Below are 27,530 nucleotides of genomic sequence, written 5' to 3'. Positions count from 1 at the left end.
TGAGTGCTTAATCAGGATAATAAAGGCCCTAGAGGCTGTCTCCCATGGTTCAAGCCTCCTAAGGCAAGGCAACATCATCTCCTCCATGGGGATCTTGCAGCCACATGGCTCCTCCTGACATCTAATCTCATTCCTTTCTGCTACAAAAGTAGCCCACTTCTTACCACCCCAAGGTAGGGAGTATTTCTGATGTTTGTTTTCATCGACTCTTCTTTTGGGTCTCAGAGGCTTCTTAGGCTCAGGAGAACACAGAGAAATGTGGTCAGGTCTCCCCCAGATATCAGAATCTACCTCCAGACACTTCTTTTTCTGGACATGAAAATAGGACAGAAACCCCAAATGTCCCTCAATTCTAGCTGTGCATTTCTACCCTCCACTCCTCCTTGAACTACTTGTCCTCTGCTTGTGACATCACAATGGTCTCTATGGCAACTGACTGTGAGGTCACCAATCCTTAAAGCAACAGAATCTGTGGGGCCAGACAATGGCCTGGAGGAGAGAGGGTGAATACAAAATGGGGGTCCAAGAGGGAACCCATCTCCTACTGGGCAAGGGCCACCCAAGACCTATGGGAGGGAGGAGGATTCCTCTTTGAGCCCCTTTGCAGAGAGGGGTAAAAACAGTTTCTTGGTTTTGTCCCTACACGGACACTGAGCCCCTCCAAAATTGCCCATGAAAGGAGAACTTCATATAGTCTGACTCAGATGGGCTACGGAGATTGATGGGGTTGCTGAAGAGCGTCTTGGGATCACTGACTTGGCTCTTTGGACCGCTGGGAAGTGCAGGTAGGAGAGGTTCTGGTCTCAGCCCCACTGGTTCGGAGGGTCTGACCAACACCTGGCATGTGTTTGAGCCTTGGCTTCCCCATCAGGGAAGGAGTGGAGGTACTAAGGAGCCTTGTTTCTTGACTTACAGGATAAGCAACAGATTGGCTTAACGCTATTGGGCCTGTCTTCCGTGAGTGAGTGGGGGGATGTTGCTGTGAGTGGGGAAGGGTGGAGGTAGGCACATGCGGGTGTTTTGGGGTAAGCTGGGATGGCTGCTGGTTACTCTGAAGCCATGTTAGTGGTCCGCAAGAGCGAGACCCACTGGAAAGGGAGACACTGCTCATCAGGAGGCTGAGGGGTGTAAATGCTCAGGCTTGGAAGTCAGGTCCGTGTTCAAAGTGATCCCAGACTTATGCTTGTCTTGGGCAAATTCCTGAGCCTCTCTGGGCCTCCGCTTCCTTACTTATTAAAGGAAAACCATGCCACTTGCCTTTCGGAAAATTATTCCGTAAGATATCCTGTAGGAAGTCTTGGCATAGAGCAGGCACTCAATAAATGGTTGTTTTATTCATTTTTCTATCCCCTTAGCCTAGGGTCTTTGCACATTATATGTGCTTCGTTAATGCTTGGGACTATAAGCACAGAGTGAAGAGTAGAGGACAGTGCTTAGAGCGGGGGAAGTCAGTGGGCCTGGGTTCAAATCCTGGTCCTTACAGCCTGGCACATGTTAAGTGTGCAGTGGATGGTGGCAACGGGGCTCAGTCTTGAGTGGGGCTGTTTCTGCACCTGCCACATGGCTTCTGTCCACTGTCAGCTTTAAGGAAGTGAGAGTTAATCCGTGGCGTGTCCAGAACTGGAGGGTGGGTGAGCCTTAAGACAGGGGCAGAAGGATGGCAGCCTCCCCGGGAGAGGTCACCACTGTCTGGATTCCTTCAATGTGGATACTCAGCTCATGCCAGCCATAGGCGCTGGGGCCCCAGCTGGACTGGTGGTCTTTGAAGTCAGGGCCAGGCAGAGTCTCACTCATCTGTGAAGCCCAGGCCAAGGCTTGGCACATGGCAGAGGTCCTGGTAGCAGCAGTTAAAGTCAATGGAGTTAGGTGATGTCTTAATAACCACATACTGGCTAACATGTTCTACGTACTCCCCATGCCAGGCTCTGTGCTAAGCTCTTTGCATGTTGTTGAGCCCCACAGCAACCTATGAGATAGGCGTTACTATCCATATTTGTTTAAAACGAGGAGGGGCGCCTGGGTGGCTCAGTCGGTTAAGCGTCCGACTTCAGCTCAGGTCACGATCTCGCGGTCCGTGAGTTCGAGCCGCGTGTCGGGCTCTGGGCTGATGGCTCAGAGCCTGCAGCCTGCTTCCCATTCTGTGTCTCCCTCTCTCTCTGCCCCTCCCCCGTTCATGCTCTGTCTCTCTCTGTCTCAAAAATAAATAAATGTTAAAAAAAAAAAAAAATAAAATAAAACGAGGAAAGAGGGGTGCTTGGGTGGCTCCGTCGGTTAAGCGTCCGATTCTTGGTTTTGGCCCAGGTCATGATCTCACAGTGCGTGAGTTCGAGCCCCGCATCAAGCTCTGTGCTGACGGCATGGAGCCTGCTTGGGATTCTCTCTCTCCCTTTCTCTCTGCCCCTCCCATCCCCCTCAAAACTAAACAAACATTAAAAAAAATGAGGAGAGACAGAGAGGCTAAGTAACACAGCCCAAGCCCCCACAGCTAGTAAGCAATGATGGGACTGGGATTTGAACTCAGGCCACCTGACTCTTAACTCCCATGGTAACCCAAGCCTCATGGGTCCTGTCCATCCATCTTGCCACATCTGCCACCACGAATTTTCTCCCCCACTGTCTTCTCCCAGCTGAGCCTCGATCCAGTGCAGCCCAGAGAATGCAAATTCTCCCCCCACCAGCCTCAGCCACCTGCCTCCCCCTGTACTGAAATAAAGCTGTGGCTGCCACGGCCGCCGCCACAGCCGAAGCCACCACCGGATCCCTTGCTCATTTCAAGTCCTCCTAAAGCTTGTTGAGTTCTTAACTTATTAAAGATAAGCACATGGAAATAGGGAGCAAATCTCTTTATTTATGACATAATCTCCAGCCCAGAAAAGCGGCAGGAACAGTGTTGCCTATATTAGGGAACCAATAGGAAAAAAAATCAATTAGATCCGCCAGAGCGCTTCGCTATTAACTTTCTTCTGATGTTTCTCTTAAGGCTGGCCGTGGGGGTCCCTGCCAGCCGCAAGCTGGAGGAGAGAGGAGAGCTTTGCAGGAACAGAGGAAGGGATGTCTCCGGGAAGACAGCAGACCGGGCTCCCAGACGGGCCTGGAAGTCTCTCTATCCCGGGTCTCCTTCACTGCTCTCCAAACCTCCGCCAGGAAGTCCTTATGTTGATTAAACCTCCATCCTCCTTGCTGCATGTCAGCTAGTGGCAGCTTGTTATTCTTTGCTTCGTGCAGACCTGAACCCCAAGTCTGATCACATTTCCTCTAGATCCTTAGAGTGGAGGATCCTCTTGTTTCTGGAAGAATGCTTTTCTGGAGGGGCTCTCGTTGACTGATCTTTAATAGAGTTGGCTTCTGCTGGGTAACACTGCTCGGGACCTGCCGCCACCCCCACGAGGCCTTCATGTTCATCCACCTGCCTCCGGGAGCAACTTCTAAGCTGTCTCCGAGACACAGGGCTCTCCCTTGTTCCTGAGAGCCTATAGCAAGGGGGACGTCCTGATTCCCATAGTAACCCAGGTTTCGTCTCCTTAAAGGCAGGGGATAATGGCTTGTGCACTAGTTTTTCCTCAAGGCCAAGCAGGTAGCAGGCGCTCAATAAATATTCATTGAATCAATAATTATGATAATAGCAACTCCATCGATTGAATGCTTACTCCGTGCCAAGGCTGAGCAAGGCAGGTGGTTATTTTTTTTTTTTTTTTTTTACCTAAAGTAGGACCTTTCTGCTTCTCCCTGAACCAGAAGAGGCTTCCGGTGTTTTGTTTTGTCTTATTTTTTCAGCCAGAGGCAGAGGGAACAGAAGCTCTGAGAAGCAAATATTATAATCCCCATTTTATGGAGGAAACAGACGCAGAAAGAAACAACTTGTCCTGGCTCATAAGTGAACGATAGGCTCTCTCCATCCATGTTTAGCCATTGGGAAGTCCTTCTTGACTTGTTTCAAGTCTTGTTTCAGTAGCCCCAGTTCCTTCTCGGTCCCGTGGAAGCAGAGAACGGCCCCACCTCCCATGCGGATTTGCCTCAGTTTAGGACTGTCCACTAGCTCTTTGCATGGAGGAATGAATATTAAACACCAAGCCTCACAGAGGCCAGCCCTGCGGGGCAGGCAATGAACCAACCCTCCTCATGCCTGTTCATTATTATAATTAATATTGAGCCGCGCTTGGTGGTGACCTCGCCCTCACCAGGTATTTGGGCTATTTTAGAAGCTTATTCAGATCAATGACAGACAGCTCCAAATAGATAAACTCACTGCCATCCAGACGAATCAATTGTAACACTGCCGTCACAACAAGCCCAAGAAATCAATCTGATTTCAGGCGACATGGTAACTCAGCACTGGGCAAGCTGGTTTTAATTTCCGTGTGGCTGAGACCCAGCTTCCTCTGCGCACGGGAACACCCCACCCTCCCAGCTGGTGTTCCAGGTACACAGGTGCCCGGGCGGGCCCTCAGAGGACCCAGGCCAGGGAGGCAGTCACAGGGAGGACAGGACGCTTAGGAGGCCGTGTGACCTTGAGGAAGGCTCTTGAACCCCCAGACCCAAGAGGAGCTGACTCAGACCCGCTGCTGGGATCCTTGTTTTGCTGGCTTCAGCTCCGATTTTTCCGCTGCCCTCTGCAAAAACCAAACCTGGAGGCCTTTCTGGGCCGCCTCCCAAATCGGGGAGCTGTAGAGGTGGTCTGCCTACCTCAGGCAGCAGGACAACGGCCCTTCTTGATCCTGGAGATGGAATCTGTTCTAGCAGCGCAGCAAAAAAGCTCCCCAGAACAGATACAGCCATTTACCGGGTGCTTACTTTATGTCCAGGCACTATGCTAAGTATTTTACACGCCATCTTAACCCTCACGACGGCCCCAAGAGATGGGGAGCCATTGTCCACATTTTGTAGAAGAGGAAACCAAAGCTCAGAGAGTTAAGCAACTTGTCCGGAGTCACACAGCTTATAAGTGATGGAGTCTAGATTTGAACCCAGATCTGTTAGACTCCCTTCCTCACGCCTTAGCCACCAACACGGTCTTAAAGCTGACGCCAGAGATGCCCTCATTCTCCCCCTCCCTGGATCCTGTCAGGTGAAATGGAGCCATTGCCTCTTCCTCCAGGCTGCCAGGGAAGGGAGACTGTCTCAGGAATTCTCACAATCAGCAACCGTTCCCTGAACTTCCACCCCGATGTTCTAGGTCCCTGAGTTGAGGCTGTTGAGGAGACGGGAGGGTCAGGAGGCCAAGCTGGCCACCTTCCCACACCACACCTCTCCCCTTCCCTCCCTCAGTCCTGTTAATGTATCTAGGTGGTGAGGAGCTGGGCCTGGGACGGGCAGCAGTGTGTTCTAAATGGCCCAGGTCAGGGCTTTTCAAATATATTTTAGCTAAGAACCTCTCTAGTGGGGAGACACCTTACGAGGAAGGCGAGGATACCAGCAGATGAAAATGGAGCTGGTCAGACGGAGAAGGGGGCCTGGGAGCTCTCCGTCTCCGTCCTTCTCCCACCCCCAGCCCCACAGCAGCAGCCCTTTCCCCCCACCCCGCCCCAGGTGGTTCCATCAAGCCCTGGGCCTGGCTCCCTGCGCATCAGGTTCAGCACCTTCTGTCCTCCCCAGGGGGGCAGGGACATCTGGATTCTGCAGCCTAGCAATGGAGGGTGACACACAACACCACGCAGCTAGCAAGTGACAAAAGCAGACTCAGATCCAGGCCTATGTGGCTGCAGAGGGCGGTGATTACCTGCCGTCTCTCTTTGCCAGACAGCGGCTGCCCCCCTGTCACCCCCTGTCCCCTGTCCTGCATAAAAGCATCAGCCCTTCCACCCACCAGATACAGAACCTGGAAAGGCACTCAAACTGTAGCAGGAGAAAAGGGGATTAGACACTGGCAAGGACTTCCTGACTCATTAGCTTGGGTTAGCAGTGCCCCCTCTCCGGAGGGGCTTCAGGCAGGGTCTCAGTTCAGCCGTCCCCCTGTGGCTCCCACTTCCTGAAAGCTACTGAGAGACAAGATGACCTCTGCTGTGTGTGGCTTTGTCTTTTTTTTTTTTTTTTTTTTGCACAGCTAATAGCTGCACATGGTTCCGAAAATAAGGGGACGGAAGCCTAGTCAGCGAAAAGCCCCTCCCCAACCCGCCCCCCACCCTCCAGTCTCCCAGTTGCCCTCCCCGGAGGCAAGCACACATTATGTGTTTCCTGTCTAGACATATACAAGCAAATAGGGACCCATATTCTCTTTCTTTAGTCCTATTTTTAATACACAAGATGTAGCACACTCTGCTCGCTGTTTTGTGCCTTGCTTTTGTCACCTGACAATATATCTTGGAGATTACTCCGAATCAGTACATAAAGAGCTGCCTTACTCTTAGGTGTCTTTTTACGGTCACGGGCTTCTGGGGAGCTCAGAAGTAATCACATCTGGTTTGATTAGCTTCACATTTCCATTTACGACATCCCCGCCCAGAGAGGGCAGGGAAGCTCTCCAAGGTCACGCAGCAAGGACTGGGGCCGCGTGCCGGCTTCTCCCCCTCCCCTGTCCCCAGCTCCTGCCCCCAGCCACCTCGAGGCTGAGCGCGGCCCAGGGGCCCAGGCGAGGGAAGGCGAGGGAGCCGGGCGGCTCTAATTGAAATGCTGGCCGCGCGGCGCGGGCTCGTTCGCAACAGGCACCTGGCGGTGCGCGGCGCGGGGCGGCCGGGCCCGGGGCGCGGGGTGCGGAGAGGACCGGCGGCGGCGCGGCGCCACGTGGGGGCGGGCGGGGCCGCCGATTCCCCGGGAAACCCGCGCCGCGTGCTTCCCGGTAATGAGCTCCCGGGGCGGAGGTGAGCTTCCCCCGCTGCTCACACGGCCGCCGCGTGGCACCAAAGGAGACGGGTACTTTTTTTCCCTCCGTGCCTGACAGCTCATTAGAAGAATTAATTTACTCCGGCGTTTGCAGTTTAAAGGACATTATTTACTGGTTAATTGTTGTTATTACAAAATGTTAAATATCATTATTTATTTCCCAGGCCCTGACAGCTTCTCTGACAGGAATTTATTAGGTGAGACGCTATCACCGGTGGGCCCCGCCCGTGAGGGGCAAGGTGAGGTGGCAGGTTCGCATCCCCCCCGCCCCCTGCCCGCCCGCCGCCGCCGCCCGGCCTAGGTCTGCGCCCAGAAGAGGCGCTTTGAAGGTCAGGAAGTGAGGGGCTGACTCTGGCCCACCCCAGGACAAGTGGCCATTGGCTCCTCCTCTCCCATCTCTGCCCGCTGTGGTGGCGGTGGGGCATTGGGGGGGGGGCAGTTGGTGGCCGACAGGGGACACATTTGCATAAGGTAGCAATTTGGGGGTCAGGATGGCAGTTGCCAGAGGTCTGGTGGCCAGAATGAGGCCTGGACTTTGGGTCTTGCCCTTCAAGGTTACTCCAGAAACACAAGTATTCAGGCCACTTTCTTGAAATGCAGAGAATTTAAGAGCTGGAAGTGGGAAAGGAGGTGAGGGCATTTGGATCCCACACTGGTGGCCTCCAGGCTGCAAATAGGGTCTATGGATTTGTGGTTGACCTGTTCAGGAGACTTCATATAAAAATCTTGATTTCTGGGGGCCCCTGGGTGGCTCAGTCGGTTGGGTGTCTGACTTCGGCTCAGGTCACCATCTCACGGTTCCTGGGTTCCAGCCCTACAACGGGCCCTGTGCTGACAGCTCAGGGCCTGGAGCCTGCTTCGGATTCTGTGTCTCCCTCTCTCTCTGCTCCTCCCCTGCTCACACTCTGTCTCTCTCTCAAAAATAAATAAAGATGAAAAAAATTAAAAAAAAAAACCTTGATTTCTGGCTGTCTTGAAAAATAAAATCTCGCCACACTTGACCCACAGTCTTGTTATCAATTGACAATGACCAGCTGGTAAGGGACATGCCTGCTACCCAGCTACGGTCTCTTCCACTCTTTGATTCCCTCTCGACGGGTTTTTGAGTTTCCCACTCCTGATCTGATCTAGTGATCACGTATAGATGAAGGAGTTGAGTCCAGGGCGGTTAAGGCTCTGATGGCCAGGACCACAGCCCAGCCCACTCTTCACCACACCATGCACCCCCCACATCTCTCTGCTCCTACCTCCTCTGGGTCAGGTTTGGAGTGAGTTTGGGCAGGGAGCTCGGGTCTTGGGGCAGCCTCTGTGCCAGGAGTGAGAGACAGCCCGGTGAGACTTTGCAAGGATCATGGGTCCAAAAATGGCATCGATTTGTTTATTCAGGAAGTAGTTTCTGAGGACCTACTATGTGACATATGGAAATGACTTGGATACAAATCTTGCCCTCAAGGAATTCGGTCTGGTGCGATTGTGTGCGAAACAGGCGCCCGAGATTACAGTACTGGGAGATGTATGAGTGTCAGAAGCATAGGGCAGCTCGGAGGAAGAAGGGGGACCAGTAGGTCTGGAGGGGATCCGGGGAGGAGGCTTTCCAGGGGAGGGAATTAATACCCCATGGAGCATGTTCTAGGCTGGGCGGGCTGCCTGTGTCCTCATACACAGATACTCATCATCTCCCGTACCTCTCATAACATGGTCAATTAAAAATGTCATCCGTCGATAAACAGTGGTTCTGCCAGGCCTCAGAGAGCCCCCTTCCTGCCATCTACATCCTCCCGCCCTGTGGCTGTCTGGAAGCTGCTCCAGCTTTGGGGACCCAGTCACTTGCCTACAGTCCATCAACCATCACCCACGTCCCATTGCCAGTCTCTGGGGCAAGGCTGATTACCCTCCTTTTATAAATTAGGAGCCTGAGGCAGGAGATAGGAGACAGGAGCTGGGGGCAGATGGAGCTGATGGGCCCAGGGAAGGAGGGAGAGGGGACGCTTGTCTGAGACCCAACATCCAGTCCTGGCAAATACGGATCTTTCGGGCTGACTTCAAACAATGGCCCGTTAGGTCTTCAGCCCCCTCTTTTCCTGCCCAGGAACCTGATGGCAGCGGGTAGCCTCAAGAAAAATTTGGAGAACTAAAGGGAGATGAAAAATACTTTGAAAAAGTATGAGAACGGGCTCAACCGAGCCATTACTGTTGCTATGCTGTAAATTATTACAAAGTTATTTCTGGCTGGCAGCCTGGTTTATTTTAGACCCTACCTCATTTCTTCCAGGTTATAGGCCCTAATTCCTTGCCTGGTGAGACAGAAAGAGACTAGCACCTATTGGAGTGAATCCTGAGCAGATTCAGAAGCTATAACGACAGCTTGAAGGATTTTACAGATTCCCAGAATATCAGGGCATGCTGCCCTTTGGAGGTCTTCTCCACCAGCCCCCTCATTTTATTTTATTGCCATATTAAATTTTTAAAAATTGTATCCGCATTTTGAACGGGTAATCCGTGCCCAAGGTGCAAAATTCAAAAGATGTAAAAGAGTGCCTGATGAATAGTCTCTCTCACTCCTCAGAGGCGGCCAATGTTTTCAATTCCTTGTTTTAATATATATATATTTTTTGAGCAGATTTTTTGAGGGGGACCAGAGGGAGAGAGAGAATCCCAAGCAGGCTCTATGCTGTCAGCACAGAGCCTGGCAAGAGGCTCAATCTCACAACTGTGAGGTCATGACCTGAGCCGAAATCAGGAGTCAGACACACAACCAACTGAGCCACCCAGGCTCCCCTTACTGCATTTTAAAATAGCATTGTTTTGGGGCGCCTGGGTGGCTCAGGAGGTTAAGCGGCCGACTTTGGCTCAGGTCATGATCTTGCGGTCCGTGAGTTCGAGCCCCGCGTCAGGCTCTGTGCTGAGAGCTCAGAGCCTGAAGCCTGCTTTGGATTCTGTGTCTCCCTCTCTCTGACCCTCCCCCATTCATGCTCTGTCTCTCTCTGTCTCAAAAATAAATAAACGTTAAAATAGCATTGTTTCTTTTCTGTTCATGTAGAAAATACCCTAACTCCTGCAGAAGGAAGTAAAAATCACATAGAGTCCCACTGTTTCGGGTTGAATACTGTTGACATTTTGATGTATAATCAGCAAGACTTTTCTCTTTGCATACACACATCTCTAGTTACAAATTTGCATAACCTGAGTTATTTATTTGTTTACATTAAATACAATTCTTCAAAATAACAGCCTGAGAGGGAGGATACATGCTAAACTGCTAATAATGAGTACTTTGAGGAGAGGAATGGGATTGGGTTAGGATTCGGTGGGGGGGCGGGTGCTCTACCTCTATTATCTGAAAATTGTTTTGGAATGAAAATATATTCGTATATGACTCCGCCCACCCCATATTGCAGAATCTGATTTTCAATGACTGCATCAGAAGGCTACTATGTGACCAATCCTTTATGACTGTGGTTTTAGGATGGGTTTGCCATTATCAACAAAGCTGGGATGGACATTTTTGTAGTTTTTAAATTTTTATTTAAAAAAATTTTTTTAACGTTTATTTTTGAGAGACAGAGATGAGCACGAGCAGGGGAGGGGCAGAGAGAGAGGGAGACACAGAATCCAAAGCAGGCTCCAGGCTCTGAGCCGGCAGCATAGAGGTCAGCGCAGGGCTCGAACCCACGAACTGTGAGATGGTGACTTGAGCCGAAGTCGGACGCTTAACCAACTGAGCCACACAGGTGCCCCATTTTTATACAGTTTTACACACTTGTCCAGTATTTCCTTGGAGCAGTGTCTTTTTTTTTTAATTTTTAAAAAATGTTTATTTATTTTTGAGAGAGAGAGAGAGAGACAGAGAGTGAGTGGGGAAGGAGCAGAGAGAGAGGGAGACACAGAATCCAAAGCAGGGTCCAGGCTCTGAGCTGTCAGCACAGAGCCCTACGCGGGGCTCGAACTCACAAATGGTGAGATCATGACCTGAGCTGAAGTCGGACGCTCAACCGACTGAGCCACCCAAGCGCCCCATCTTTTTTTTTTTTCTTAACTTAAAAAAAATTTTTTTTTTTCAACGTTTATTTATTTTTGGGACAGAGAGAGACAGAGCATGAACGGGCGAGGGGCAGAGAGAGAGGGAGACACAGAATCGGAAACAGGCTCCAGGCTCTGAGCCATCAGCCCAGAGCCCGACGTGGGGCTCGAACTCATGGACCGCGAGATCATGACCTGGCTGAAGTCGGACGCTTAACCGACTGCGCCACCCAGGCGCCCTCTTTAACTTTTTTTATAAACTTTTTTTCAATGTTTATTTTTTTTTTTAATTTTTTTTTTCAACGTTTATTTATTTTTGGGACAGAGAGAGACAGAGCATGAACGGGCGAGGGGCAGAGAGAGAGGGAGACACAGAATCGGAAACAGGCTCCAGGCTCCGAGCCATCAGCCCAGAGCCCGACGCGGGGCTCGAACTCACAGAGTGCGAGATCGTGACCTGGCTGAAGTCGGACGCTCAACCGACTGCGCCACCCAGGCGCCCCTCAATGTTTATTTTTGAGAGAGGGAGAGAGAGAGAGCACAAGTGGGGTACGGGCAGATGGAGAGGGAGACACAGAATCTGAAGCAGGCTCCAGGCTCTGAGCTGTCAGCATGGAGCCCAGTGCGGGGCTGGAACAGTGAGATCATGACCTGAGCTGAAGTCGGAGGCTTAACTGACTGAGCCACACAGGTGCCCCTCCTTGGAGCATTTTCTAAGAGATGGAATTGCTGGGTCAAAGAGAATGTACACTCTAAGGCTTTTTGATACATCATGTCAAAATCCCTTCCTTCTGGATTGTTCTAACATCCCATTCCACCAGCAGTGCCCACTCCCTATCCCCACTTCCCACTGATATGCTCAGCACAGCACAAATGAAAGGCTTGGGAGATAGTGGGGCAAGATCATGGGACGCTGGGGTGGTTTCTTCTCTGGGTGAAGCTTAGGAAGGGGCAGTGTGTGATTTGCGAAGCTTGCCCTGGTGCCTCAGAACCGTGGGAGGTGGGCAGGAGCCCGCAGGGGACCTCAGTGGCCAAAGGGGAAAGGAGGAGGGGCAAGGAAAGAAGGTAGAACCCTCAGGGGCTTCCACCTGTCCAAATCACAAGCCTAAGAGATGTGTCTGAATCCAGATCCTTCCTCCAGGCATCCAACTATAGGGGGAGTGCAGTGTGTCTTAGAGCTCATGGCATGGCTGCGATGCCTTCTCTTAGAGCTCTTCCAGCCCATGACAGTTACATCCCTCAAGTTCAAGTGGCACATGGAGGACCTTCCAGGGTCACACATCTCCAGCTCCTGCCTCTGAGTGTCACAGTTACTCTTTGATTCCACGTGTTTGTTGTGCCCAATTCTGTGGGTCTTACCTGCAGATTTTGCATCCTTAGACTCTGGTTAAGTTGACCCATACTATTCGGAAAGCTTCAAGAGGAACAAGAAGGACTGGAGACCCACTGACTGATTTAATGCTGAAAAGATGGCATTCTGAAGGTGCCCCCTCCTCTCTGGAGCCCAGCATCTCCCCAGTGGCCGAGGTTTCCTCTTGATGGGGCGACAAGAGAAAGCCCAAGACTGCATCTCATTGGTGAGATGAATAATACATTTGAAGCAACTCACAAACTGTGTTTGATCCGCCTAAAGCTTCAACGGTTAACGTATTTCTCTTTATCCCCAGCAAGGGAGGGCTGGGAACTGTCAACATTTTTCTTTCTGCCTAATTTGTGCCTTCTCCATCAAGAGAAAAGCAGGGGCCAGGGGAGGGAAGGAGGCAGGGAAGGAGGGCGACACATTCCCTGAACAATTCACTGAGTCACAGTACTGGGGGGTGCTCCCGAGGCCTGGGAACCCCTGGGATCACCGGATCAGAGCAGGGGCGGGAGGCTCTGGGGTGAGGGGCTGTGCTATGGGTGCTGAAGCTCTTTGAGGCCTGTCTGCAGGACTGTGCGCCCCTAAGAAGTTGATCCGGGGGAGGACCCATCTCCAGCGTTTCCCCCTCCAGTGGGAGACCAGAGAGGGAAAGCTGAGGCTTGCCAGCTGCCAAGCACTGGGTAGTAGGGAGTAACGACATTAAGCACTGACACTGACTGAGCTCAGAGGCCAGGCACTGTGTCCATGTGTAACTGACATGCTTTCAGTTTTCTTCACGTTGCTCTGAGGGGTGACCTTAAGTTCTAAGGATCTCATCCAAGGTCCCACTGCTAGTCCGTTTGGGGCTGTCTAGCCCAAAAGTTCACGTTCTCAACCACAGTGCTCTTCTCCCTCTTGCGTAGTCTCCGATACTTTGCCGAACTTGTCTCCTGTTCTGGAGGGGAAGTAGAAAGAAGTGGTTAACCTCGCACCATGCCTCAGTTTCCCCATGTATAAAATGGAGATGTTAACAATAGTACCAACTTCACAGGACTGTGGTGAGGAGCGTAGGAAACACCATGTGCATTTGTTTTTACTCCCAGCTTATTTCACTCCACAGTCGAGTTGCAATCCGTTTCCCCCCGCCCCCCCACCGCCCCTCCACTGACCTTGAGCCAATTCCATCCTCCCTCTTGGGACTGCCTATCACTACTCTGTCCCGCCAGCTTGGGGCCGCACTGCCAGGGTCCCCACACCCCCTTCTGAGAGGTCCTCTCCTTCCCAGGACTTGCGACTTGCCGATTTTCACGGCTCTCTTTTCTGCAGTGGCCGCTGGAGGAAACGCCCATCCCCTAGGTAGCCGACAGCACACTTTTGCTGGAGGCAGAGCACAGAGAGAGAAGTCTTCCCTGGGAGGAAGCAGAGCACATCGTCCCCACTGGGGAAGGAACAAGGGATGGAAGAGCGAGAGAGATTTTCCTAATAACTGACAATGTGTCTCCACCCTGAGCCATTCATTCCCGTACTTTCTCAGGCTCCTCCTCCCCCTGGGGAAGCTATTCATCGTGTCCACTCTCCAGCCCTCCAACTGCAGCGTGGACTGGGATTTCTGCAGAGGAGCAAAGAAACGCAGGAGAATTCCCGAGTGTGGGACAGGGGGAAGGAGTCGGCCAAAGCAAGGACCAGAGCCCGATTTTGAAGAGGACCTCCTCAAAGCCTGGATGTGTGAGAGGGGGCGTCCTGGGGAAGCGAGACCTCTCCCCACAGGGCCAAGGCAGGCCCAGTGGTCCCTAGCAGCCTGGCCCTTGCGCCTGCCCCGTGCCCCAGAGCCCTTCTGTTCAGGCCTGGCATCCCACGGTGGTGGCATTCTGCTCAGCGGCTCGGAGCACAGACGGGAAGGCGGGCATTGCAGAGAATCGATTTGCGGGAGCAGCGGGGGCTTTCTCTTCCTCCTTACTTCTCTGCTCTTTGATCTCCTGTCCTTCCTCCGCAGTCCCGTTTTTCTCCTCCTTCTTCCCTTGATCTCTCCCTCTTTCTCTCCCTTCAGCCGAATCACAGCAGCTCCCAGAAGGGGGGTGGGGAGCTGCAGTCCTTTGTCCTCTCGCTCCTTCTGACTCGCTGCCCAAGGTGCCAGCCTCCTGCCCCCAAGTCCTGAGAGGTGAAAGGAAACCCACGCACATGCACATGCACGCGCACCCACAAAGCCAGAGCTGAAGCAGAGGGGGAGCAACCACAGAAGAGAGGGAGACGCGAAGAGAGAAAGACAGGGACAAGATTCGGGGCGTCGGAAAGCCACTGAGAGAGATGGGGAGAGTCAGAGACGACGAAAAAAGAGAATTCAGCAAATTAAAATTTTTACAACCATCCGGCAAGTCTGCAAAAATGATCTTCCCTGCGGTCTTTCATTTATCTCATTATCTGACTCCTAATGTGCTTTTTCCCCCCTTTCTTTTCTCGCCACACTTGGTGCAAAATCTTATTAGCTTTTTTTTTTTTTTTTTTTTTTCTGGCAGGGGCTTCATATAGTCTTTTTCATTACATTTCCTAATAAAAGCAATCACTAGGAAGGCACGGCTGGGGGATTAAAAAGCCACCTCAGCAGCCGCCTGGCCAGCAGAACCATGACTTGTTTGTGCTGCCAGGGGATCCGGCCAGGCCCCGCGGGCTGGGTCAGGGAGACCCAGGTTGTGCTGTGGAACATTCCAGGGCTGGGAGAACGGTTCTGCCCCGGCAGGTTCACAACTGTATAGGAGGTGTGAGGACAGAAGCCCTGTAGGAAGTGTGGTTCCTCCCTGGAACCGGTTCACAGCAGGAGTGACAGCTACCTGCCTGACCCCCAGTGCTGTTTTGATCCAGAGAAAAGAATATTTTGGGCCTTTCTCTCTGGTCGTTGGCCCAGCACATTCTTTTGAATAGCATCAGTGATAGCAAATCCTCACCTTTTGAGACTAGATTTGATTTTGTTATCCATGCTTTTTTTTTGGTGGTAAAATTCACATAATCTAAAATTTACCATTTTAACCACTTTTTAAAAACTTATTTATTTTGGGGCGCCTGGGTGGCTCCGTCGGTTAAGCATCCTACTTCGGCTCAGGTCATGATCTCACGGTTTGTGAGTTCGAGCCCCGCGTCGGGCTCTGTGCTGGCAGCTGGGAGCCTGGAGCCTGCTTCCGATTCCGTGTCTGCCTCTCTCTCTGCCCCGCCCCTGTTCGCGCTCTGTCTCTCAATAATAAATAAACATTAAAAAAATTTTAAAAAACTTCTTTATTTTGAGAGAGAGAGAGAGCACAAGCAGGGGAGGAACAGAGAGAGAGCGAGAGGGTGAGAATCCCAAGCAGGCTCTGCACTGTCAGTGCACAGCCCGGTGTGGGGCTCAAACCCATGAACCGTGAGATCATGATCCGAGCTGAAATCTAGAGTCAGATGCTTAACCCACTGAGCCACCCAGGTGCCCCCCATTTTAACCACTTTTTAAGGGTACAGTTCAGTGGCGTTAAGCGCGTTCACATTGGTGTGTAACCATCAGAACTGGCCGTCTCCACAACTTTTTCATTTCCAAACTGAAATTCTGTACCCATTAAGCACTGATTCCCACGCTCCATTCTCTTAGCCCCTGGCAACTGTCAACCTATTTTCTGTCTCTATGAACTTGACTACTCTAGGTACCTTGTATAAGTGGAATCATATAGTATTTATCCTTTTTGTGACTGGCTTTTTTTTAAAGCGTATTTTTAAAAATGTTTATTTATTTTTGAGAGACAGAGCACAAGCAGAGGAGGGGCAGAGAGAGAGGGAGACACAGAATCGGAAGCAGGCTCCAGGCTCCGAGCTGTCAGCGCAGAACCCGACGCGGGGCTCGAACCCACGAGCTGTGAGATCATGACCTGAGCTGAAGTTTGATGCTCAACCGACTGAGCCACCCAGGCGCCCCTAAGTGTATTTATTTTGAGAGCGACAGAGAGAGTGTGCAGGGTAGGAGCAGAGGGAGAGGGGGACAGAGGATCCGAAGTGGGCTCCACACTGACAGCAGAGAGCCTGATGTGGGGCTCAAACTCCTGAGCTTCGAGATCATGACCTGAGCCAAAATTGGATGCTCAACCAACCGAGCCACTCAGGCGCCCCAAGCGACTGGCTTATTTCACTCAGCACAATGTTTTCGAGGTTCACCCGTGTTATAGCATGTGTCAGAATTGCCTTCTTTTTTAAGGCTGAATGATATTCCGTTGTATAAATATATCCCATTTTGTTTACGTCATGCTCTTTAAAACACAGAAACAGGGGCACCTGGGCGGCGCAGTCGGTTAGGCGTCCGACTTCAGCCAGGTCACGATCTCGCGGTCCGTGAGTTCGAGCCCCGCGTCAGGCTCTGGGCTGATGGCTCAGAGCCTGGAGCCTGTTTCCGATTCTGTGTCTCCCTCTCTCTCTGCCCCTCCCCCGTTCATGCTCTGTCTCTCTCTGTCCCAAAAATAAATAAAAACGTGGAAAAAAAAGAAAAAAAAATTTAAAACACAGAAACATTTCTATCCGTATAAGGAAACTGAAAAGAAACAAAACCCCACCCAGATACCCATCACATTAATGTCACTATTCTCCCTCTTGTGTGTTTCTCTCTTATGCTAACAGTTATATCTCCACCCCCTCGGTGAATTGTCGTGTCCTCCAAGGGCGGGTTCACACCACTCTGAGCTAGCAGCATGATGGAGGATATGGTGCTTGGAAGGAGCCAAACGTTACCAGGAAACAGGTGTGATAAACACCTTAAGGCAGAGGAAGGAATCTCTATCAAGCAGTATGACATTTTATTGCCTGGGTTATAAACTGGCCATGAAGTATTTATCAAATTGCCCTCCAGGATGATTTACGCCACATAGCGAGTGTCAGTGGGTTAACTACAAGACCTCTCAAGTGGGTGACTTTGAAGAGAACGATAGTCATTTGGGAAGATTTGACTTAGTATGTGTTAACATGAAGATACAAAACAATCTGATTAAAAGTGGCTTTTAAAGGTCTTGCTGCTTTGGGGATCACTGAGGCCATCCCTTGGTTAACTGCTGAGTCCCTTAGGTGCTCTGCCAGGACTGGCGGAATTGGTCCCGACCAGCACTTCTCAGAGACCAGAGAGCATCACGGATTTAGGAGACCCGCAAGAGAAGGCGTTATTGCAAAAGTGTGCACACCAGTATCTACGGAACCACAGCCCGCTGCCAGCAGGGATGCTTCAATCTCAGCCACTGGTTCGGTTAATAACAACAAAGCCTTGGATCTCTGTGGTCCTTTGGGAATCTTGTACCTTTTATTTTGTTCCCACTCTCTTCTCTCAGTCTCTGCCACTCTCTTTCCCTGGCCCAGACCCTAGAAGTTAGCAAATTCTGCTCAGGGAAGAGTAGAAACCCAGAGGTTACAAAGACCACCTTTCTTCCATCTTGTGTCAGAGCCCCTGAAACAAACTGCGATTTCACTACTTTTCCTCTCTCTACATGAGCAGAAAGTATTTTCCACGTGGCCTTAAAAACTGGATCTTTTCCTTATTCTCTCTCTCTCTCCCTCCCTCATACACACACGTACACACACACGTGCACACACCCTCTCTGTTCCACTAATATCAGCCTTTTCTAGATCACTTCCCTTTGTCTTCCTGAGAAGTTGCCCCCTCCCTTCCATCAATGCTCCAGGGGGCTTTTATTTTTCTTTTATTCTCAGCTCTCTATCAATCAAGGGGAGGGGGGGACACTTTATCTGAGCCCTTAGTGAGCAACAGCAGCAACCAGCAGCTGCCAGGGCAGTGGGGACTTCATTTCCGGCGCTGACGTTTATAAATGTGGCACAGAATACCAGTAGGGACCGAAATAAATCAAACAGCTTCTCCAGAGGTCCCTAGGGGCTGCTTTAGAATTTCTTCCCATTGGGGGTCATGTTCCTTCTCTTTCTTTGCAGGGGAGGGGTAGGGAATGCTGTGATTTGCAGCATGGAATGAGCCACCTCCTTGCCCTTCTTCAGAGAAGCACTGAGCCCGGGACGCAGGATGCTCTGGGATGAGAGCATTGGACCTGTCTCTGGATGGGGAGAAAGGCTTGGGGCCTGAAGTCCTGGGTGGGGGTTGGGATGCTGCCTCTGTCACCTACTAGCTACCAGTATCCTTGTCTGCAAAATGGGGGTAAAAATGCCTTCCCTGCCTACCTCGCGGGGCTGTTGTGAAGGTTGAATATCTATAAAGTGGGCGTCATGAAACTTTTGATAAGCTTATGCAATGTGGCGAGGGGTTATTATTGAGGGGCAATGACAAGGACCAGGGTTGTCCAGGAAGCCTTTTGGATGGGTTCCAGGCAGACCTTCCCCAGCCCATTCCACAAACCTTGGCTTTTTCCTTTCGTTCCAGAATTCTGGGCAAGGAGCTCTGATAGTCTGTTCCAAACACAGCTGGACTCCTCCCAAAATGTTTTCTAAGCCTTCTTTCTTCTGCTCCTCTAAGTACTAAGAAAATAAAGGTGGACAAGTATGAGAGCGGTAGAGAGAGAGGGAGAAAGGCAGAGAGAGGGAGAGAGGGGTGGGGGTTGGAGAGACACGGAGAGAGGGAGAGAGAGACAGAGAGAGGGCTGCCAAGGACGAGGCAGGAAGAAGGAACAGTTGGCTGATGCCAAGCTACTGTGAGCTCGGCATGGATCCTTCCAAAGTTCTGTATGAGAACCCTGCTCAGAGATGGGACCCAGCGTGGGCTCTACAATCTCACCCCTTTTATGCTCCCTAAATTCCAGATGCTGCCTACCACCTTTCACCTGTTCCCTGGCCTTTCTGTGGATTTTGATCCTACCCCGGCCAAACGCTGATTGCGGTTGGGAGCTTCGATGCAAGCAGGATGCTGACAATGCCCTGAGCCCCCTCAGGACAGCAATTACCTGTACAGCATTTTCTTCTAAGCCTTTTTCTGTAACAAGATTCCACCCAGCTTCACTCCCCAGAGGCAACTTGTGTTGCCAGTTTCTCGCTGTACTTAGAGAGAGAAACTGATTTTCTTTAAATATTTGTTCAACATTTGATTTAAAGAGGTTAGGTACTACGAAGAAGAAGGATGAACAGAGGACCACGTTTCTCTATTGTTCTGAGCAATGCAGCCCTGATAGGCAATTGCATGCTTCATTCTTTAAAACAAAAGCTTGTTCGTAAGCAGGACCCACTTTCAGCTGAAGGCCGTTAACTTTGGAGGTCATAGCCTACACCTGTATCTTATGAAAATAGTCCTCCTTTCAAACAAGTATGGGGATTCCCTTGAAGCCACCTGGGCCCCCAAATTCTATCTTATTCCGATTCACGATGATGCTTTAGGGTCACATGTACACCGGCCCTTCAGCCAAAGTCTGGCTGGTTCACCCCTAAATCTGGTTCTCTGGTAGCTGTTATTAAATTCTCACTCTTGCTGCCCTCTGGGGGAGGTAGTCACTCTTTGTATCCGAGGAGGAGGGAACAGGGGAGTGTAAATGGAGGAGGTACTGGAGAGCCGATATATGTTGGGTACCAGTAATCTGATTGCAACTGAGGTTGGAAACCTGGTAATGTGAGGCTGAATTATTTGGACCGACTATCCCAGTGAAATCAACTAAAAGGGCTAGATAAGATATCAAATATATCTTAAAAGCTCCAATGGGTTGATAAAATACCAAGGAATTAAGAGGCCAACATGGAAGAGAGCATCTGTCAATCCTAGTAAATCTGAACTTTCATTTTGATCACCTGGGAGAGTGAGTGGGTTAGAAGCCCATGCTCAGTGTCTCCACGTGGTGGGGAATCTCATAGAGCATCTTCCCCTCAATCCACTGAGACCCCAAAGGACTCCTGCATGATCCAGAGGACCTCAGACCAGGCACTCCACTCAGATAGCTTGGGACTGGTGGTGCCCCTTGTATCTGATGGAAGTAAGCACAATCTTCTCCAGAGGAAAGCCCCTTTGTATTCTGAGTATTCCTATCTATTTGGAAGAACATGTAATAAATTAATGTGCAATAAGCAATAGTTTGTTCAAATGCAGTTACCAGAACATGGTTAAAGATAGACAAGCTTAGAAGAAAATAAGGTTTCATGTTTCTCGTAGAGACAAGAGATAAATGAAAAATACCTGAGAAGACTTCACACGTTAGACCGATCGGACATGGACTATAGAACAACCATGCTTATTGTGGTCAGAGAAATAAAGGACAAGCTTGAAAATATTTACATGGAATAAAAAATTACACAAGGGAACAAAATAGACTTAAAAAAACCCAAATATCAATTCTAAGAGAAAATGAAAAAAAATAGCAGCTGCAGTTAAAATCCAACGCATTAATTTAAAAGCAGCCACGATGCAGTAGAACAGAGAATTAGCAAAGTAGAGGATAATAGTGAGGAGTTACCCAGCATGCAGTGTGGAGACAAAAAGGGGAGTGGGATGGAGAAGACAGTAGATACAGTGGCCAGAGGCCTAGTATATGTTTAATTAGCATCCCAGAAGAACAGAAAAGAACAAATAGGGGAGAGGCAAATATTTGAGAAGAGATAATGGCTGAGCGCTTTCCAGACCTGATGGAAGCCGCTTGTCCACAGATTCAAGAGGCCAGTGAATCCCAAGCATGAATATCCTGTCTAAATCAGCAGCCATACGAGAGAGGAGGGAGGTGTACAGCCCTGTGATGTCTTTCCGGCCCCAGTGGGCTTACACGTTCCATAAAATACTCGATTAGGAAAAAGAGGACTAAGGCTCCCACTAGGAAGCAGAGCTTTGTGGCTTTGGTGCCTGAGATTCCCTCCTCCCTTAGGCTCCCCTCCCCCTTCTACTGCCTCGAGGCCTCTCCCCCAGCCAGGTCCTGGTAGCCTACTATTTCTCTGCAAAGGCCCTCCCTCATACCCCTCTGTCTTGATTTCAAGGACAGGAAGGAGGCCCAAGGCAGAAACAGAAAAAAAGAGTAGAATAAGAACCTGAGAGAAAAGCCGAGTAAGGGAGATGAGTCTTACAGACATTAAGACTCAGGATTTGGGCCAGGCTGGCTTTGGAGGCCAGCCTGGAGGCAACTAGTGGGAGATGGGGAGCGAAGATGATATAGGAGTTGCTATCTAGAATTTCCCTCCCCTTCCCTTTCCTCCTTTCCCTCAGGCTTCCCTCTGATTCTCTGCCTCCGTTGACCTTACGTTTGGCAGGATAGTGTTGGGGGGACCCGAGCTCCACATTCCCTAAGGCACAGCAACATCAGGCTGCCCAGGTAGGAGAGGGAAAGACCGTAGCTCCTTGAAAACGGGGGAATATTAGAGCACTGAATCCCTGGAGCTGGTCTTCCTGCGTGCTAGTGAATTTGGGTTGCTATTTGTCACGTTAAACCAGCCCAATCCATGTGAAGGCCACCTGACTCTTCCTGCCCCCATTTCTCACTGCAAATTCCAATCCCAGGGTGTCCCGAGAGCCAGGCTATGAAGCATGGTAAAGCCATGGAAGAGTCCCTCCAGAAAAGGGAGGAGAGGCTCCTGACAGATGTCTCACATGTTGTTTCCGTCCTAAACACACCCTCACCGCCAAGGGGCAGAACGGGGACGCCAATTCTCAGCACTCTTTGATTTGCTATTTTCCCCTAACGTCTACTAAGTTTTAGTGGGACCTCTCCAAAAGCACAGTGGTGGACGTACACCCACACAGACATGCACAGGTATCAAGATGCCTCCTTAAGCAGCACCTCGGTATGTCTCAGAGCACCAGCGTCAGATGGGTGTGCACATGTGCACACATATTTGTGTATAGCTGGGGTAGCAAGACTTCGAAACAAGATTGAGAAGATTCCAGTATTTGGGGCGCCTGGGTGGCTCAGTTGGTTAAGCGTCCCACTCTTCATCTCGGCTCAGGTCAGGATCTCACAGTTCGTGAGTCTGAGCCCCACATCGGGCTCTGCACTGAGGGTGCAGAGCTTGCTTGGGATTTCCTCTCTCCTTCCCTGTCTCTCTGCCCCTCCCCAGCTCTCTCCCTCTCAAAATAAATAAAATTAAAAAAAAAAAAAAAAGAGAGAGAAGATCCGAGGATTTGCTTTTTGTCTGACATCTTAGCGAGGCTGCAGGGGTGACGGGTACTCTCTAAGCTTCTCAGTGCTGCCCAAGGACGACAAGAAAAAGATGCTGGAAAGTTGTCCAAAAAAGACAAAGACCCAGTGAGCGAATCTGGGGGAAGGCCAGAAAGGAGAAGTGGTCCAAAGGCATAGTTCAGGACAAGCTCGATAACCTGATCTCATTTGACAAATGACATATACAAACTCTAAGGAAGTTCCCACCTATAAGCTTGTAGCTCCAGCTGTTGTCTCTGAGAGACTGAAGACTCAGGGGGGCGGGGGTGCTGGTCCCTGGCCAGGGTTGCCCTTCAGGAGCTCCTTGGTAAAGGACTCGTTTTTTTATTAATGTTTATTTTTGAGAGAGAGAGTGTGCATGCATGTGCAAGAGTGGGGTGGGGGGCAGAGAGAGAGGGAGACAGAGGATCCGAAGCAGGCTCTGAGGTGTCAGCACAGAGCCCAACGCGGGGCTCGAGTTCACGAACCATAAGATCATGACCTGAGCCGAAGTTGGATGCTTAACCGACTGAGCCACCCAGGCGTCCCTGGTTTCAAAGCCCAGAGCTCAAGTCACTTACACCAGAAACAGCAAAGGTGGAGATGTGCCAGCTGCTGGTGAAGATTCATGAACAGATCCTGCCAACTGTCCACTTTGGAAAATAAAACTTTATTAAGTATAAGAAAAAAGAAGATTGCAGTGTTCATCTTCAGAGAAGTTTTCCCTTAGGACAATGACAATGCTTCTTTCCCCTCATTAAAAAAAAAAAAAATTTTTTTAACGTTTATTTATTTTTGAGACAGAGCATGAACAGGGGAGGGGCAGAGAGAGAGGGAGACACAGAATCTGAAACAGGATCCAGGCTCTGAGCGGTCAGCACAGAGCCCAACGTGGGGCTCGAACTCACGGACCGTTAGATCATGACCTGAGCCGAAGTCGGATGCCTAACCGACCGAGCCACCCAGGCGCCCCTCTTTCCCCTCATTTTTACTGCATTTCCCTTTGTCCTAGTGGGGTCCGAGGTGGATGCTTCCTTCCCAAGCTAAGTAGTGATTTAGTTTTTTACTCACAGGACTTTCTTCCTTACCCGGAGACTGCATAGCAATGGGATGCTTGTATCTTGGGGATGCAGAGTTGACTGTAATATCTGCCACTTGACAAATGCAAACACAAAAGGATGGCAGGAAGGAGAAGCCAGGGTCTCTGGTGTTGTATCCCCTCTACCTACAGGCCTGAAGATGGGCTCTGTCAGCCTTTGATAAACCTCTCCAGGCCAGCCTTGATGAGACCTCCCCACCCCGAACACCCAATACCAGATGGCTGGAGAGCCGCGCAAGTCCGGGTGCCTATGGCAGCCAGAAAAACCTACCATACTTTTCAGCAAATGTGTATGGGTGCCGGGGCGCCGGGGTGGCTCAGTCGGTTAAGCCTCCGACCTCGGCTCAGGTCATGATCTTGTGGTTCATGAATCGAGCCCCACGTCGGGCTCTGTGCTGACAGCTCAGAGCCCGGAGCCCGCTTCAGATTCTGTCTCCGTCTCTCTCTGCCCCTCCCCCATGTGCTCATGCTCACGCTCTCTCTCTCTCTCTCTCTCTCTCAAAAATAAACATTAAAAAAAAATATGCATGGGTGTCTTCTCTGTCCTGAATGCTTTCTCCGTGCACGGAATACTCTGTGGCCATCAGGAATAATGTTCCGGCTCCATCTGACTCATGTGGGAGCCACGATACAGGAAATGGAAACAGCAAGGTGCTGTGTAGTGTGCTACTTCTGAAGTTAAAAAAAAAAAAAAAAAAAAAAAGAACGTGCAGTTTCTTTCTTTTTTTAAAAAAAATTTTTTTTTAACGTTTATTTATTTTTGAGACAGAGAGAGACAGAGCATGAACAGGGGAGGGGCGGAGAGAGAGGGAGACAATGAATCTGAAACAGGCTCCAGGCTCTGAGCTGTCAGCACAGAGCCCGATGCGGGGCTCGAACTCATGGACCGTGAGATCATGACCTGAGCCGAAGTCGGACGCTTAACCGACCAAGCCACCCAGGCACCCCAAGAACGTGCAGTTTAAATGTGTTTGCACACCCATCGAACGTCTCAGTACTGCATGGGATGAGGAGAACAGAGTGACTGAGGGTAGGGCGGTGAGGAGACGCCCTCTTCGCAGTGTTCTCTGCTGAACAATGTAACCGTTGCTCCGTATGTGTGTATTACCTGTGGAAAATGACAATCAAAAGCAGACCCCTTCCTCTTCGGGAGCTTCGGGGGAAAGGCAGACACGCAAACAATTACAACATACTTGGCTCATTGTTATCACGGAGACTAGACAGAGAAGGGAGTATAGGAGAGAGGACGTCCAAGTTGGCTTGGGGGTGTCGGAGAATTTGGAACGATCACGGCGAATGCTGGAAGCTCTGTCAGCTCAGCCTTGCCAGGCCCTGAAGAGCACAGTGAGAAGGGACCCGTGCTAGAGCTGCGGGAGCCAGCAGAGGCCAGAACGCAAAGTGCCTTGTGTGCCAAGAGATTTTATCGTAATAGGAAATGGGTGGCTGTTACAGAATTTTCAGTAGGGGACTGGCCTGTTCAACTTGCTGTTTAGAGAGAGGACTCTGGCGGGAGCGTGGAGGGCTAGATTAACAGGGGCAAGGTGGGGTGCCAGGAGCCCGGGGATGAGGTTAATGCAAGAATCTAGGTGAGTGAAGGCAGATGGTTGACCTGGGGCAAAGGGAGCGGGGAAGGGGGGTAGCGATGGGGAGTCAAACCGGAGACATGCAACGGGGCCACAGTGTGTATGGTGACCATGTACAGATCCAGTTCTGCGGCTCCTGGTTTTCTCACTCTGGCATCTTCTGCACATTCAGGGCCCCGGACACCCCTGGCAGCTGGCAGGATGGGTCTGGAGGGGCCACTTCCCGGTCTGCCTGCCTGCCTCCTTGCCCCAGGTTCCGGCTCCTTGGCAAAGAGGGGCAGAGGAAAGAGAACAGAAGATTCTCCCTCGCCATCCAACTCCTAGGTCTCTCTTATTTATTCCACGCTCTCTCCCGATTTGGGTCCTCTCATTATTTTGAGCTGTGCAGCCTGCTGCTTCCCTGGCTGGGCTCTCCCTCCCCCGTCTGCGAAGTGTCAATCAAGCCATCAGATGAGCAGTTCAGCCTCACATCCTCGGTGGCTCTGCCCCAGGACACGAGCCGCAATTGCTGACACACAGCCGGGCGTGGGGTAGGGCTGCCGGCTCTTTCTTTAATAGTCTTCCGATCCAAAATGGGTGTTAAAATGGAATTTGAGGGGATCTCTTCTCTCCGCCTGCCCCTGTCAGGACAGCCGCAAGGACGGGGCAACCCTGAGAGAGAAGGGGAAGACTTCAGAAGCCGATTTCCTTTTCATTTCAAGGTTGGGCCACGGCCAGTGTCTGCTTTCGGAGGAGCTGTTTGAAATTCTTAACAAGAAGCGGATGCTTGCGTCCAGGAATCCAGGGCAGCCTTGTGAAGTGACGGTGGGGGAATGGAATTGTCATTTTATTTCTGAAGGGATAGTACGTTAAACAAAGGAGAGGTGGGACATAGAGCCGCTTTGTAGCTTCCCGGGAGAACGAACAATAAGAGACGGTTGGGGAAGGGGGGAGGGGGTGGGCAGCAGGAAGAACTGAGATTCGAACAAAGAAAGAACTTCCCCCAGCCCTGGAACCAGTGACCGAGGAGATCTGAGGAATCTGCTTCCCCGGGGGATTCCTCCCTCTCCTTTTACAAATTGTGAATGGAAGCTCAATTTTGATAGGACGTGGAAACTAATGAGCATTAATCTCAATTACTGTGCCGAATTCTCTTTAGATCTTTGATAACACGCACACACATAACTCCTGGTTGCGATCCGAGTGTGTGTATTTGTGCTCTGTTCTTTTTCTTAGGATGATCTCATACATACGCACGTTTCGATGTAGCCCACAGTCCTCAGCTTGTCATTTTGAACCGCTCCATAGTATTCCGTTGTGTCAACCCGCCAGATTTGCTCAGATATTCCCTGTGGCTGGGTTGTCTCCAGTTTTCTATATTGTAAGAGCATGGCTATGAATGTCTTCATACAGATGTCTTTTTCTTCCCTTGGATATTTCCTTGGGGTATAGTTCCCCAAGTCAGATTTCTAGGTTGGAGGGTTTGAACCATTCTACTGTCCCTGAACGCTGCCCCTTACTCTCCCGAAGGCCCAGACAATCCGAGTCGCCACCCTATTCTCTCCCCTTCCCCACGGCACTGACAACATCAGATTTTGTCATTGTTACTTATTGTTGCTCATTTAATAGGCACATAATCGTACCTTGAAGTTAATAAATTCCTATCTCTTTCATTGCTAGTGAGGCTGGGCACACTTTCATGGGAGGATTTATTGTCTGCTTCTCCTTGTGTGTAGACGGTTCATCTCCTCTGACACCTTATCAAGAGAAATCTGGGGACTGACCTTATATATTTGTATCAAGTCTTTACATACTTAAATAGTACACTTTTTCCCGTTGTGTCTACCATTCTTTAAGGGAGCCGTCCAACTGTGAGGAGGGTTGGGGTTGGGGGTGAGGGTGGAATTGAGATGACTTTTGGATTCTAGAGTGGTTTTTTTTTTCCATAAGAAAAAAAAGAGCCAGTCATATGGTACCCCTCTTCCGGACCCCCATTTTCCTAGTAAAGGAGGGGCTGGGCTGAGAGGACAGCCGGTTGCCAAGGCCACTCTGGGGCATCCTTTGCTGGGGGCGGGAGCAACCTGGGATCACATGATCTCCTGATCCAGTGTTTTTTCCCACTCACAGTACGGCCGTGAAAGAAACAGCAAACTGTTATTTATGTATGTACGTATGTTTATTTATTTTGAGAGAGAGAGAGAGAGAGAGAGAGAGAGCTCTTGTGCACAGGGGAGGGGCAGAGGGAGAGGGAGAGAGAGAATCCCAAGCAGGCTCTGTGCTGCCAGCATGGAGCTCAATGCGGGGCTCCGTTTCAGGAACCGTGAGACCACGACCTGAGCTAAAATCCAGAGTCTGACACTTAACCGACTGAGCCTCCCAGGTGCCCTGAAACAGCCAACTATTTAAATCAGAATCATCATTATGAGTTCTGACCAATCCCCAGTACAGCACAGTGGTTAAAGGAACAGGATCCGGAGCAGATGACCCTAGGTTCACATCTCGGTGCTTATGTTTACCAGGCGTGTGGCTTTGGGTGAGTCGTAACCTCCATAAGCCGTAATGTCTTTGGCTGTAAAAGGGGTGTTTCAGTCATGGCTGCATAAAAAGCTACCCCAAAACTTAGTGGCTAAAACAACAACTGTTTT

The 27,530-nt window shown here is 50.5% G+C and overlaps 2 long non-coding RNA genes and 1 pseudogene across 2 annotated transcripts; all 3 read left to right on the top strand.

The window, feature by feature from the left end:
- The first annotated feature begins 430 nt into the window (after positions 1-430).
- On the top strand, positions 431-3,194 carry LOC147574168 (uncharacterized). Its single transcript, XR_015243712.1, has 2 exons — positions 431-785; positions 2,981-3,194. It is a non-coding gene; the product is annotated as an uncharacterized LOC147574168 (long non-coding RNA).
- A 10,309-nt stretch (positions 3,195-13,503) lies between these two features.
- Positions 13,504-14,543, top strand: LOC147574167 (uncharacterized). Its single transcript, XR_015243711.1, has 2 exons — positions 13,504-13,900; positions 14,223-14,543. It is a non-coding gene; the product is annotated as an uncharacterized LOC147574167 (long non-coding RNA).
- Positions 14,544-20,006: 5,463 nt separating this feature from the next.
- Positions 20,007-22,856, top strand: LOC112855137 (small ribosomal subunit protein eS25 pseudogene; annotated as a pseudogene).
- Positions 22,857-27,530: the final 4,674 nt, after the last annotated feature.

This window comes from Puma concolor, chromosome E1, assembly GCF_028749965.1.
Source record: "Puma concolor isolate L17-30 chromosome E1, mPumCon1.1.hap2, whole genome shotgun sequence".
Taxonomy (NCBI): domain Eukaryota; kingdom Metazoa; phylum Chordata; class Mammalia; order Carnivora; family Felidae; genus Puma; species Puma concolor.
Note: the sequence above shows the minus strand (reverse complement) of the source record. Positions and strands in the feature narration are given on the sequence as shown.